The sequence below is a fragment of the Xiphophorus hellerii genome, chromosome 16 (assembly GCF_003331165.1).
Source record: "Xiphophorus hellerii strain 12219 chromosome 16, Xiphophorus_hellerii-4.1, whole genome shotgun sequence".
Lineage (NCBI taxonomy): Eukaryota > Metazoa > Chordata > Actinopteri > Cyprinodontiformes > Poeciliidae > Xiphophorus > Xiphophorus hellerii.
In genome coordinates, this window is record NC_045687.1 from 21,951,097 (window position 1) to 21,963,478 (window position 12,382).

A 12,382-nucleotide genomic window follows, 5' to 3' on the forward strand; every position below is an offset into this window, starting at 1 on the left:
AGGGCCAGTACGATGTGTCGGGGAAATTTGAATGAGAGTCTGTTCCAATCACCAGAGAAAGATTCATCTCTGTCTTTATTTTCATTCGAAGACCCGTCTCATTGAACACAGTCGGCAGAGGAGTGACTGTGTTCGGCTGCACTGATAGCTGTGGAACTTTCTCCCATCTCTATATAATCATGCAACATGATTATATAGTCACAGCAAAACAGAACACACCCAAAGTCTGAACTTATCTTTGTTAACCAAGTGGACAACAGAGCCACATGTTTATCCACCGTCCTGCAACTGTCCCTCACCTCGTTGGAGGGAGCGATTTTTAGTTAAGACTTTGCGTTGGAAACCCACACCCTGCATGTACGAGAGCTGACAAGGATTCCTACAGAAACTTCTAGCTCTTCTTTATCAGTCACTTGTAGCTGCAGGCTCTCTCCCACTTACACAGAGACAAACATTAAAGAAAAACATTCATACACACAAAACACCATCAATCCTTATTTAGATGAAATTAAAATGAAATGGTTGAAATGAAGTTTTCTATTACAGTGTGTTTTCCAGTGTTTTATAGCACAATCGAGTAACTACGTCACCTTCAGTTGTTATAAAAATGTTGTATCAAATATGACTTAAAGGAAATTTGACTTCAATATTTAACGCCTTCAAATTGGGCCTCTGTCTCTTTAAGAAACTCTTGTTCTTTCTGAATCTCCGCCTCCAGGAAGTCATCACAACATGGCTCCTCTATTAACCCTTTAGTGACGTTTTTACCAGCGTTGCACTGTGAAGCGGCTCCTATAATGAGCTCAGCTGATGCACAGGTCCACCAGGTGTTTGCTAATTGCTGCTGGCTAGTCTGAAGGAGCTGATTGGGAGAGTCATGGTGAGGTGGAAGCCTGGAAGCCGCTGCTTTGAGGAGGAGCTTTGTCCTTGAAGGCGGGGCTAGGTCCAACTAGGCGTTTTTGCACAGCTAAATGGTTGTCATGGGAGATTAAAGTATTTCTCAAACATGCATAAAAACGTCAAGGCAACACTCCAGCAGTGGTTACATTTATTTCAGCTCTAGGTATTTAATATTCAATTTTTATGGGAATGTGAATCTTTCAGATCAATTTGAGGAGCAATTTTTATCATATTTCATACTTTTTATTGTGTCATGTGGCGCGGGGCGCTGATCTAGGGTTGGGTGGTCTTGACTACGGCACTGCTGCATGGCCGTCCTCTCTCCTCTTCCTTCCCCGCCCACCTTCTTTCCATCCCCCTTTCTGTTGGATTTCTTTCAAAAATAAATGCCACTAGTGGCAAAAAAAGTGAAGTTCATGCTATGTTAGGACAGGAGACGAGATGTTTCCAAATCGCTCGACACTTGTCAGGTCTGTTTCCAGGGAAACAACTTTCTCTTGAACATGTTCACTTTATGTTAAGTAGAACATTTCAAAGATATAATAATTCCTCTCAATTTGCGTCGTTACATTTGACCCTGCAGGTCATCCCTGAACTTTTGATGCATTAGAGTCACAAATCTAAATCTAAACTGTCACAGAGAGTAAACACAATAAAAACATGCTTTATCTGTGGCATTGTTCATTAAAATGGCACATTACTGATGTATTAAAATAAAATACGATAGGTACACTTAATAGTATTGTATTAGCGATTACGTAATGCATTCAGCAAGTACTTTTACTTTTAGCACTTAAGTATTTTTAAAAGCCAGTACTTTTTTACTTTTACTCAAGTAAAAAATATTAATGTGGTACTTTTACTTTTACTAGAGTACAGTTTTGTCTGTTTATTTGTACTTTTATTTAAGTACATTGTTTGAGTACTTTCTCCACCACTGCACTCCAGGTATGTTTTTGTTGACTGAATATCATTATAACATGACTAAAAGCTCAAAAAAGTCGATTTTACATAATACTGACCTCACTACTCCCTTTCTCCAAAGGAATCAAGTTTGGTACAAGACGGATGTAGCCGGATGTTGAGTTGATCGGCGGCAGGTTAGTGACCACAGCTGCCCTGGGACGCTCTGGCAGACGTGCCTGGGGTGAAGCAGCTATGTGGCACCATAAGCTCTTCTGACCAACACCAGCAGGCATGGTGAGTGAAGTGTCTTGCCCAAGGACACAACGACAAACGAGGGGCGGGGGCTCAAAGCGACAACCCAACGATTTCAGGATGAACTCCTACCCATTGCCCCAGAACCAAGCCAGACTGGTTAGAGAGAGAGAGAGCTGGCAATGGAGCAGATATTTTAGAAGCATCAGACAAGGTGTGACTGAATAGGCACACCTTCCTGACTTTATTTGTAAAAAGCTTTGAAAGCAGTGCATTGTTTTTCTTTAGAGTCACAGTTATGTCCTGCTTTGTGTTCACCTAACACATAAAATCCCAATAAAAAACACTGACAGTATGTTTAATTTTGGTAGTTTAAGTTAGCTTGTTCTCACCCTCCACCGCTTCAGTGGCTACTGATGGCCGCTGACCTTTATCAGCAGCAGGTCGCACGTCGCACGTTCCTGCTCTTCACAGTTGGGTTTTCTGAGAGACGTTGCCAAATATCGAGGGTTTCTCAGAATCTGGAAGGGAGACTGTGCTACGGGAAAAGTTGCGAGCTACTCATCTGTCCCGAGTTCGTTGCTTGAAAATCCGCCGTCGGAGCGAATGAGCTTCACTGTGCGCCGCAGCACTTTGAGAACCGTTGAGTGTTTTGTTTTTCTGAAACAATTCTAACTCCAGACATTCATGATTGTGACGTCTAACCAAACATTTTGCTCTGTTCTGCTCGACCTCAACTGTGGAGGCTTTAATAGATACAGTGCTACTGAAATACTAATAAGGTGTTGGCTGCTGTGCAAACGGGCCTCCGAACAGAATGTAAGTAGGGAAGATGTCACACTACTGTATTTTAATTTAATTTAATGTTTTTACTGAAAATGTCAGGCTCAATACAAAGCACGTATAGTTTTATAATAATGCTTTTTTTTTCTTGCTTTCTTTTCATTTCTTCAGGAATCAGAATCCCAAACTTCCAGCACCATAGAACTGTTCTTTTTTTAATAAGACAAACCTTCAAAACCCTATTTATGTTTTATTTCTACAATGAGTTATAGATACATTTTCCTCAAAAATTTACAAAAAATATTTTAAGATTTCTTTAAATAAAAAAAAGAAAGCACTTTCGACTTGATACTTTTGGCAAAATGTTTGAACATCTCTGCGTTGTGCTCTCAATGGTTTCAATTCTCCTGTCGTTTTTTTCTTTCTGTTCTGTACAGGCAAAGAAAGAGGAACTAAAAGGCTCGTAGCATTTTTGTCATGTGAATTTGTAAAATAATGAAGAGAAACATACAAAGAGAAATGTTCCTTCATGTTTGTGTCCTAACGCCATGAGACAGTGAGCCGCACTGACACAGTTTCATTGAGCAACATGCAGGCTTGGCCTGATTTCACCGGCAACATAACTTTCTCTAATGTGACACCAGCATTCTGTGCTAGCCAAATGATGTTATGAAACAGGAGAGCACATGTAGCCTAAATCCTTTAAAATACATAATGTTAGCAAATACTAATTGATTTCCACAACTGGTGAATCATTTCTCTCATCTTCACATGTACTTGATCTCTGCTCAGGTGTTTAGATGTTTAGTCCTGTTCGTTTCTGGTGTTTGTTCTCCCGATCTCTCCCATGAGGAGGCTGTCGCAAAAACACTATTTATACCTGAGTAAGTTCACTTAACCTGAGGGTGCACTGCATTCACACCAGACTCGTTCAGTCCGCTTCAACTGAACTTTAGTTCGCTTGTCTAGAAAGTCCAGTTCGCTTGGGGAGGTGTGAGTGCGCAATCGAACTCTGATGTGGATGAGGAAAGATAACTCTGGTCTGCCTACAAACCTGTGTCTCAGTTTGGTTGAAGTTAATTCTGGTGCGGCTCAAACGCAAGGGAACGGGAGACCGGCCCAGAAGCAGGAAGTAGACTACAGAATTCTGGGTAAATACAACCACAACAAGTGCGAGAGTGAAACGCCGGAGGGAGAAATGACTCCTGTTTTTTTTTTTTTTTCAGGTGTGAAAACATTCTTAATGTAACTTTTTACTCTGCTGTCATGTTTAACTGAATGTTACAGTGTTGGCTTATAACATTTCAAAATATTAAAATTCATATTAAATTAAATATGTCTGAATATGTTTCCAGATCCTAGATGACCGTTGAGTTGGTCCAACACAAAACTTACTGTACTTTATGTTTAATATTTTCCAGATTTCTTTTCTTAACTGTTGAAAGGCATCGTTCTGGGAAGCATGACAATCCATTCAACAGTATAAGATTAATTCCCAAGATGCAATGTTACAACAAAGAAAAAATTGGGCAAACACAGATTCATTTACTTTTTGTTCTAAGTGTAGAATAGTAAACTTGGTTAAAAAAAAAAGAAATGCCATTAAGGTAATTTTTCTTTTCAGGACCACAAGGCTTTTTGTTCTATGCTGAATGCATAGACTTGTGCAAAATCATGTTGACTGCAGCTAAAATTAGCTGCTTTGGTAACTGGTTATGGTTTCACTGATGACTAAGAAAAATGCAGTTTTTCTTAGTCATCAGCTTTAATCACAAACTCCCACTGAGACCTGCGTGTAGAAACTTATTTATGTAACAGTTTATCTATACCTCTGCTCTTGTCCAAAGCTCTTACACAGGAGAGATATATAGCAGCATATATGTACAAATATGTAAGCTATGACTCATATTGTTTCACTTGAGGGGTTGTTTCATAATAACAACAGATTGCGGAGGTTTTTGCATTTGGGGGTATGATTATTTTCAACATTTGACGTCAGGGGCGTTACGTTTCCGTCCCTCCTCATACCCACTGCATCAGACAGAACTTACCTGCAAAACCGCAGTCAAGCTTTTCAAATTCTCTCTTTTTCTCAGACATAAATAGTCGGCCACTTATTAGAGGTAAATCATTGCCGAGGCACTCAGACTATAAGTCGGGAACCTTCCACCCGATTCCCTCCTAATGCTTCTATTCTTGGACCACGAACTACGTCACACTGTTTCCAAAGCAACGGTTTTGGGAGTGGGAGTGGGGCACAGGGTGGTCAGGGGGGATTTAAAGGGAGGATGGGGAACAGGAGTTATAAAATACTCATAAAGCAAGTGATATATGTCAGTGGAGACGTGCCAGGAGAACATGGTGTGACTGAGGAAAATGGCTGGAAGGCTCCCACATCATGCGTTATAGTTATAAGTCTGAAAAAAAAATGGGGAAATGGCTAATTATGTACTTTTTAAAGGAATATTTTAGATGTTTTTTGTAGTGAGATTGTGGGAAGTTATTATTATTGTTTCCTACTTAGTTGGCTTAGAAAGTTGTTGTATCACAATTAGTTTTCGCTAACGGCTAGTGTGATGGTCCCTCAGTGTAGCTGCCATTGAAAAGGTTCTAATCCATTCAACACATGCATGTTATCTACATGCATATCAGTCTAAGAGGTAGTTCTGAAGTGTGTTGCTATTTTCTGAGGCAAACAATGTCCATGTTGCTGTGCGATATTCTGGTCGTGGCTTCCAGACGTTTAATCCGCCTCAGTGGCTACTACTCTTTAGCTTGGATTTGGCATCAGGCTTCCATTTTGTCAATAGCCTCAATGACTGGATGTTCCTGTCCTGTTGCAGGCCTCTTCTGTTGTTTGGAAATAATGCCGGGAAGACTGGGAGTCTATAAAAATGTAAAAAACTTTTTTTTTTTTTACATTTTACTTTGACCTGAAGCAACAACCACTTTAATTTGTGGTTGTTGTGAGTTAGCAACAGCCACTTGTACCCCGCTTGTTTTCTTACAAGCAACTAGGTCATGGCTGAAAGGGTAGCTTAGATTTTTCTATGAAAATTTATGCGAATGTATTATTAGTAATAATTCTTTAGATATAGAAAGATGTGAAAGACTAACACTTGAGTTGTGTTAGGCTAGCAAAGTCTGCCTTGCTGTTAGCCTCCTGTCTAGCTGTTAGCCTTCGGCCTAAATTGTTATCCTTCTGCTTAGCTGTTAGCCTTCTCCCTAGCTATTAGCTGTCTGTCTAGCTGTTAGCCTTCTGCGTAGCTGTTAGCCTTGCCCTAATTGATAAGTCCACTGATTTTCATTTAGGAAAGTAACATCATCCCTTCAAACTCATGACAAATTACTCACAAGATGGTATTAACTATTTTGAGAGAATTCTAAATGCCACCAATTTAAGCCATACTTCAACGTCACTTGGGAAGCTGGATATTTTTGTTGATGAATGTGACCTTTGACCTGAAACAAACCACACCGGAATGGAATTTAGAAACCGTATCCTCCCATGGTATTGCAACCGTGACATTTGAGGTTGAATTGAGAAGTCCAGCAGTGAGTAATTTTGTTGCTGTTTTCAACAAAACAGCTAACAGTCATAATGAGTCATTGATGAGTCACACAAAACCCAAACAAGACACTTTTCATTGAAAAAAAGTATTCTCAAGAATCTCCCTCCTCCCCTAGACACACACACATGCACGCCTGCACACAGTGCATGTCCTCACACACACAGTGCATGCACACAGTGCATGTCCTCACACACACAGTTCTTGTCCTCACACACACCGTGCATGTCCTCACACACACCATGCATGTCCTCACACACACACAGTGCATGTCCTCACACACACCGTGCATGTCCTCACACACACAGTGCATGTCCTCACACACACAGTGCATGTTCTCTTGATATCTAATGTCTTTTCAGTCTTGTTGTCACAGGACTTGGGGATCTGGGAAGTCACATGTTTTTGTCAGTGAATTCTTTTTCCACGCAACTAATGGCTTTTCATAACTGTAGCCGCGGCGGGACTGTTTCACACACAGTCTATGTCATTCCTTTAAATCGGTGAACTGGAGCATGAGCTTTAATTTGGGAGCAAAACCAGGCGGACATTCCAGTACATGCATGAGATCGGGGTTTCAGGGATGGACTGTGTGCTTGTTTCCATGTCAGGTGGGCAGATGGGGCAATTAAACCGTTCGGTTTAGGAACAAAAGCTGCAGAAAAAGAGAGCATGGCTCAAAGCGGTTACGTAAAGCATGATGTGCAGTTGCATAATCCGTTCATAATCAGAGGCAGGCCCATATATAGATGGCCCAGTTTCCTACTGGTTCATTCCAGCACGACAGTGGCACAGTGTCCTTAGCACTAAGGTTCACCTAAGGCAGCTTTGGCAAGGCTTTCATTTTTCTTGAACAGCACTTTCTAATTATTTCCAGTCAGGAGAACTGAGTCTGCAGCAGGAACACGGCCAGTTCTTTGGTTTCTAGTTATTTGTATATAAAGATTGATTTCTCTCGCTGATGTTAAGAGTTTAACTGACTACACATCGGTGGCCTTGTGAGATCGTTTGCTGGGAATTCACAGCTTTTTATATAAACTGCAATGAACTGAAAAAGTTAAAATATAAGAATAATAATAACAATAAACTCTGTATGAAGGCCTGGAGATTTAACATCAGTGTTGTGTAGAACACCATTTATGTATTTTGTCGTCTACAAATCCTGTAGAGTTTTCTATAATTTTGACCTCCACATTGAAATCAACTGTAAACACAGAACGGCAACGAGTGATAATCCTGTTGATCTCTTGATTGGCCACTATAATCCTAAGAGAGATTCCTAATATCCTGCTTACAGCAGAATCATCAAACCTACCCAGTTATGTCCTAAGTCAGATTGTGGTGTTGCTGCAGGTAATACCTAGAAATACATAACTTCTAATCTCTTGTTTGGTCATAGTCGGACAGAAAGTCGATAACAAGAACTTTTTGGCTTAGCATTAACCGAGGATGTGATCTCGTACTTTTACAGGGTATAATTATCCAAGTGTTGTTGCATGCAGGGGGGGAGGGGGCCAGGGGGTTAAAGTGTTTTCTCAAGATCAGAGCAGGAATGGCGTCATTCCTTTAAATCTGAATAATTTGAGAGGCGGTTCAGCTGCCGAGAAGCAAACCGTGCAAATAGGGCTTTGAACAGTTGGTTGCAAGGGCTTAACCCAGACTGAACTGCTCCCATGATGCTCAAAGCCAGCCTCCCAGGCCATTAGCCAAGAGGAAAGAAAAAAAGACATTTCAAAGCTCAGAGTGTGTAGCAGGGAAATGATTGGACTCAGAGTGAATGTAGACGTTTCTGCAACCTTAGATAACCCTACTTATCTACTTATTTGACTTTACGTATTCTTAAAAATCCTACTAACCTTATATTTGATGAATGATGCAGAAATACTTGCGTAGATTTAAGCGTATGGTTCAAGCATTTGCATATTTAGTTGGATTCAGACCCTGAAACTGATGTTATAACCGTGGAATTGCAGCAGCATGGCAAAGTAACTCTTTATACGTAAGAGTGGTAACTTCAGCATTTGTGTCATAATCCATTGAAGTATTGATAAAACTCAATAATTCATACCTCTTACTCTTGTCAAGAAGGCATGGGTAAGTCTTCACGTTGATTGCCGAGGCTGCACAGTGCCACATTGTTGCCTTCCGACAAGAAAGCATTGAGTTCAAATCCCACCCTGGGGTCTTTCTGCGTAGAGTTTGCATGTTCTCTCCAGGTACTCCAGTGTCCTCTCACAGTTCAGAAACATGACTGATATGTGAGCCGGTTGACTGGTTATGACATAATTGTCCTTTGATATGAGTGCATGCATATGCAGTTGTTTGTCCTGTGTTTCTCTGTTTCCTTGTGATTGACCTGTAACCTTTTCAGGATGTACTCTGCCCTCACCTCTCACCTAATGACCTCTGGATGAATGGATGGATGGATTGTGATTGCTAGGTCCCACAATTGTTAGTTCTGTTCTCTTTAAGCAAGAAGTTCCTGATCTCAAATCTCAGCTTGAGTTCTTTCTCGTTAGGGTTAGCATGTTCTCCCGGCGCATGGTGGGCTCTCTTTGGGTACTCCATCTTCCTCCCACGGTCCAAAAACATAACTATTAGGTTAATTAGTGTCTCTAAGGAGTCCTGTGCGGTCGGGCCTCAGTGCTGAAATTGGTTTTCATTGTCGCAGTTGCGGGATGAAAATCGTATCGTTTTGTTCTCAGCTTGATGCCGCCCACCGCTTCTTGCCACAACCCTCCTGGTGATCTTCCTGCCCCCCTCTGCATGCGAAATGATTGTTTGATTGATCAGAATTTTGTAGGTGTGTTTGTTTATGTGCAACTGCCCCAATTATTCAACTTCCAGAAGCCAGCCTTTTCAGCCAGAGAGAAGGATGACTGGTTTTGAGGAACAATTGTCAACATTTGTCCCACTGATACCATGGAAGATGACATCAGATTTTTCTGATCGTCAATAATTGCTGCCTCCTCCTCTGAACTTGTGAACGCATAATAGTCGGCCCTCTTTGCCAATCCGCTGTCATTACTATATCGTTGTAAACCACACATACGACAGAACACCACGACGTTATTGCAGCAGGAGGGCCTTCTGTGTTATGTGTACTTTGAAGGGTGTGTGCAAAAACGAATGTCCTGCAACCACCTGACCGCACTGTTCGACTTTGGTTTAACCATTCTGGGCCCTTAAGTAGTCATTTGGTGTTTGAGGGTATGGTTGCTTATCCGGTCTGTCTCTGTGCTGCCCTTTGATATTCTAGCAGCTCATCCATGGTGTACCTCGTCTCTTTCTGAATGGCCGCTAGAGATAAAGTATCTTTCTTCATGTGAAGTCCCAATAAGTTGTTGACAGGCATTTAGCAAAATGACAATGAAATTAAGACAATTAAATCGTTCTGCTTCTCAGAAAACAACTATACGCATTTAACCAATGAGCTTATGGAAGGTACTCCAAGAAAAACACTATTACCAAAGGACCTTTGACAAAAAAAAAAAACGTACCCACATTAATGTGTGTGGCTTCTTTGTGTCATTGTTCACTGTTGTAATGTGGGATAATGTAATTAGACAATTGAGTTTTCATAGTGTAAGAATGGGAGGTGGGAGTGGAGGACGGGGGAAGGGCGAGAAAGCAAATGGATGGGTTTGTTGAGGACAATGGCTCAACTCAGCGAGGCTATCAGAGGTCTGTTTATTCTGTCCTTACCTCATGCTCTCACTACCCACTGTTTGTTCAGACTTTTCTTCTTTTTACTTCAGCAATTCAAGGAGAAGCCCAGGCAAGTCAAGTGCTCAGAATATGTATATTTGTGGAAAATGTGAAGAAATGCATAGACTTTCTCAGTGTCTTCTCTATGTAGTTGGTTAAACATTGATGACTACAGCCAAATGAGCAACCATGCTCCACTTCACTATGTCACAGTACTGTTGCCCTCTGTGTGTGTAATGCGGTGTTGCTCCACACCTTATTGATGAGTTGACATCAATAAGTAATAATAAACCTCAGCGTATTTGCGTCAAAGAGGTACTTTTCGGTGTATCTTTAGATTCTTTTACTATCCTTTACATCAGAGGTTCCCAGACTTATCCATGCAAGGCCCCCCCCCCCCCCCCCCCCCCCCCCCCCCCCCACGCCCAAATGTCGTTTGTTTCTGGCTTTTGACACCCAACAGACAAGACGTACAGAAACACTGACATAAATTTGCCCCTTTAAGATGTCTGTGGCACTGGTAGCCTTTATTTTTAGGCAAAACTTTTTTATAAAAACAAAAAAAGTGCAAAGAAAGAAGGTGCAAGAAATCCAGCAAAGTTTAGCCCATTTCATGCAGAGCTAATGATTCATTTAGCTGTCCCACTCTCTCATCTGCAGCCCCTCACAAAGCTATTTATACACCCTAATCGTGGTACAACTCAACAATCCAGAGGGGGGCTTCACTCATCCCCCCCGTGTCAGTACAACTTTTCACAAACGTTTTAGAGATAGAAACTTGTCTATCAGTTCATATCCCTGGTTTTATCTGTGCTTCTTGTCCAGATTATGTTAAAACTGCCGTCTTTACGGCAAGAGTCATCTAATGAGTGAGTTCCCACCAGAAGCCCGGTTCATGTTCCGCACACGGCGACCCTCATAAATGACTCAGCGTGAAGAAGTCGCCGCCCACATTCTGCTGCAGAGAGTGATGCAGCCGCTCAAATTTAGCAACCTTTTCCCCCGTCTTACGTATAGACGTGACATAACATGAACCTGGTGGCTATAGGTTCGTGAAATGACTCATCACTGAGTCCATTCCAGCAGTTATGTAACTGTGGTAGTTTCTCGCCATATGAAGAGTCTTCCTGTGAAGCAGACATCTGGACCGTCTCATGAAAATAAGCTGTTGTCATTCATCCATTCATTTGCCGACCTTAACATTTCAACAGTAATGCTTGTATAAGTTTACATCCAGAAGCCTCAAGTCTTTGCTGTTGTGAATTTTTTGAAAAACCTTCTGCTCTGTTAATGAGACTACACTGACCTCTTGTGGATGTTAATAGTAATACCTTTCTGTTTTTACAAATGGTTTTTTTTTTATGGGTCTGATGTTGTAATTGTAAATGTCTTGTTTTTATTAGCTTTAAGTGGAAAATCATCATAATGGAATGAAAATATAGACTTTCAAACATCCATTTGTGTGTAATTAACCCATATAATGTTTCACTTAGTGATAAAGTTCCTAAAGTGATATTCAAATTTAATGAACGAGTCTTAACAATGCAAACAAATGTGAAAAAGTTCTGATGAAGTAGCACTAAAATATGAATAAATGTTGAAAATAATTAGCATCCAGCTAACAGTTTGTAGACAGTACTTTAAATCAAGCTGGGCCCCACACCTTATTGATGTGTCTTGCAAAACTTGGAACTCTTTTGCATTTTGTCGTATTATAGCCACAAACCTCAATGTGTTTTATTAAGTATGAATGTAAAGGACCAACACAAAATGCCCATAGTGCAAATATTTAAGTGAATGGGGGAATAGTGTGCATATAGTGTGACAAAGTTTAAGGAGTATTTTTACCTTTTCACAGCACCACAGTAGCTGTGTTTCCATTACAAATGTCCACAAAACTTTGTCAATATTCTACTAGTCTCAAAAAAGAAAAAAAAAAAACAATTAAGTTTGTTTGCATGATAAGTCATTAAAAACATGCCGCAACCTCGTCCTCCAACTGCTTCCTGTCATCGGCTTCTTCACGGTTTACGCCAGTGGTAACATCCGGTTGCTGATCATGTGACTCTTGATGCCAAAAAAGTGTTTCCATTGCAGTTTTGTGAATATGGCAAACAAAAAAACAACAACAAAAAAAACCACCTCATCCCAGCACCAAGACTTCATATTGAGAAACAAGAGGTTTTTCTAAATTGCCCTGTGTCCAATTAAGCCAATTTATTTTTTGGAAAAGTCCGATTGTGGGATTATATGGTCAATAGAAA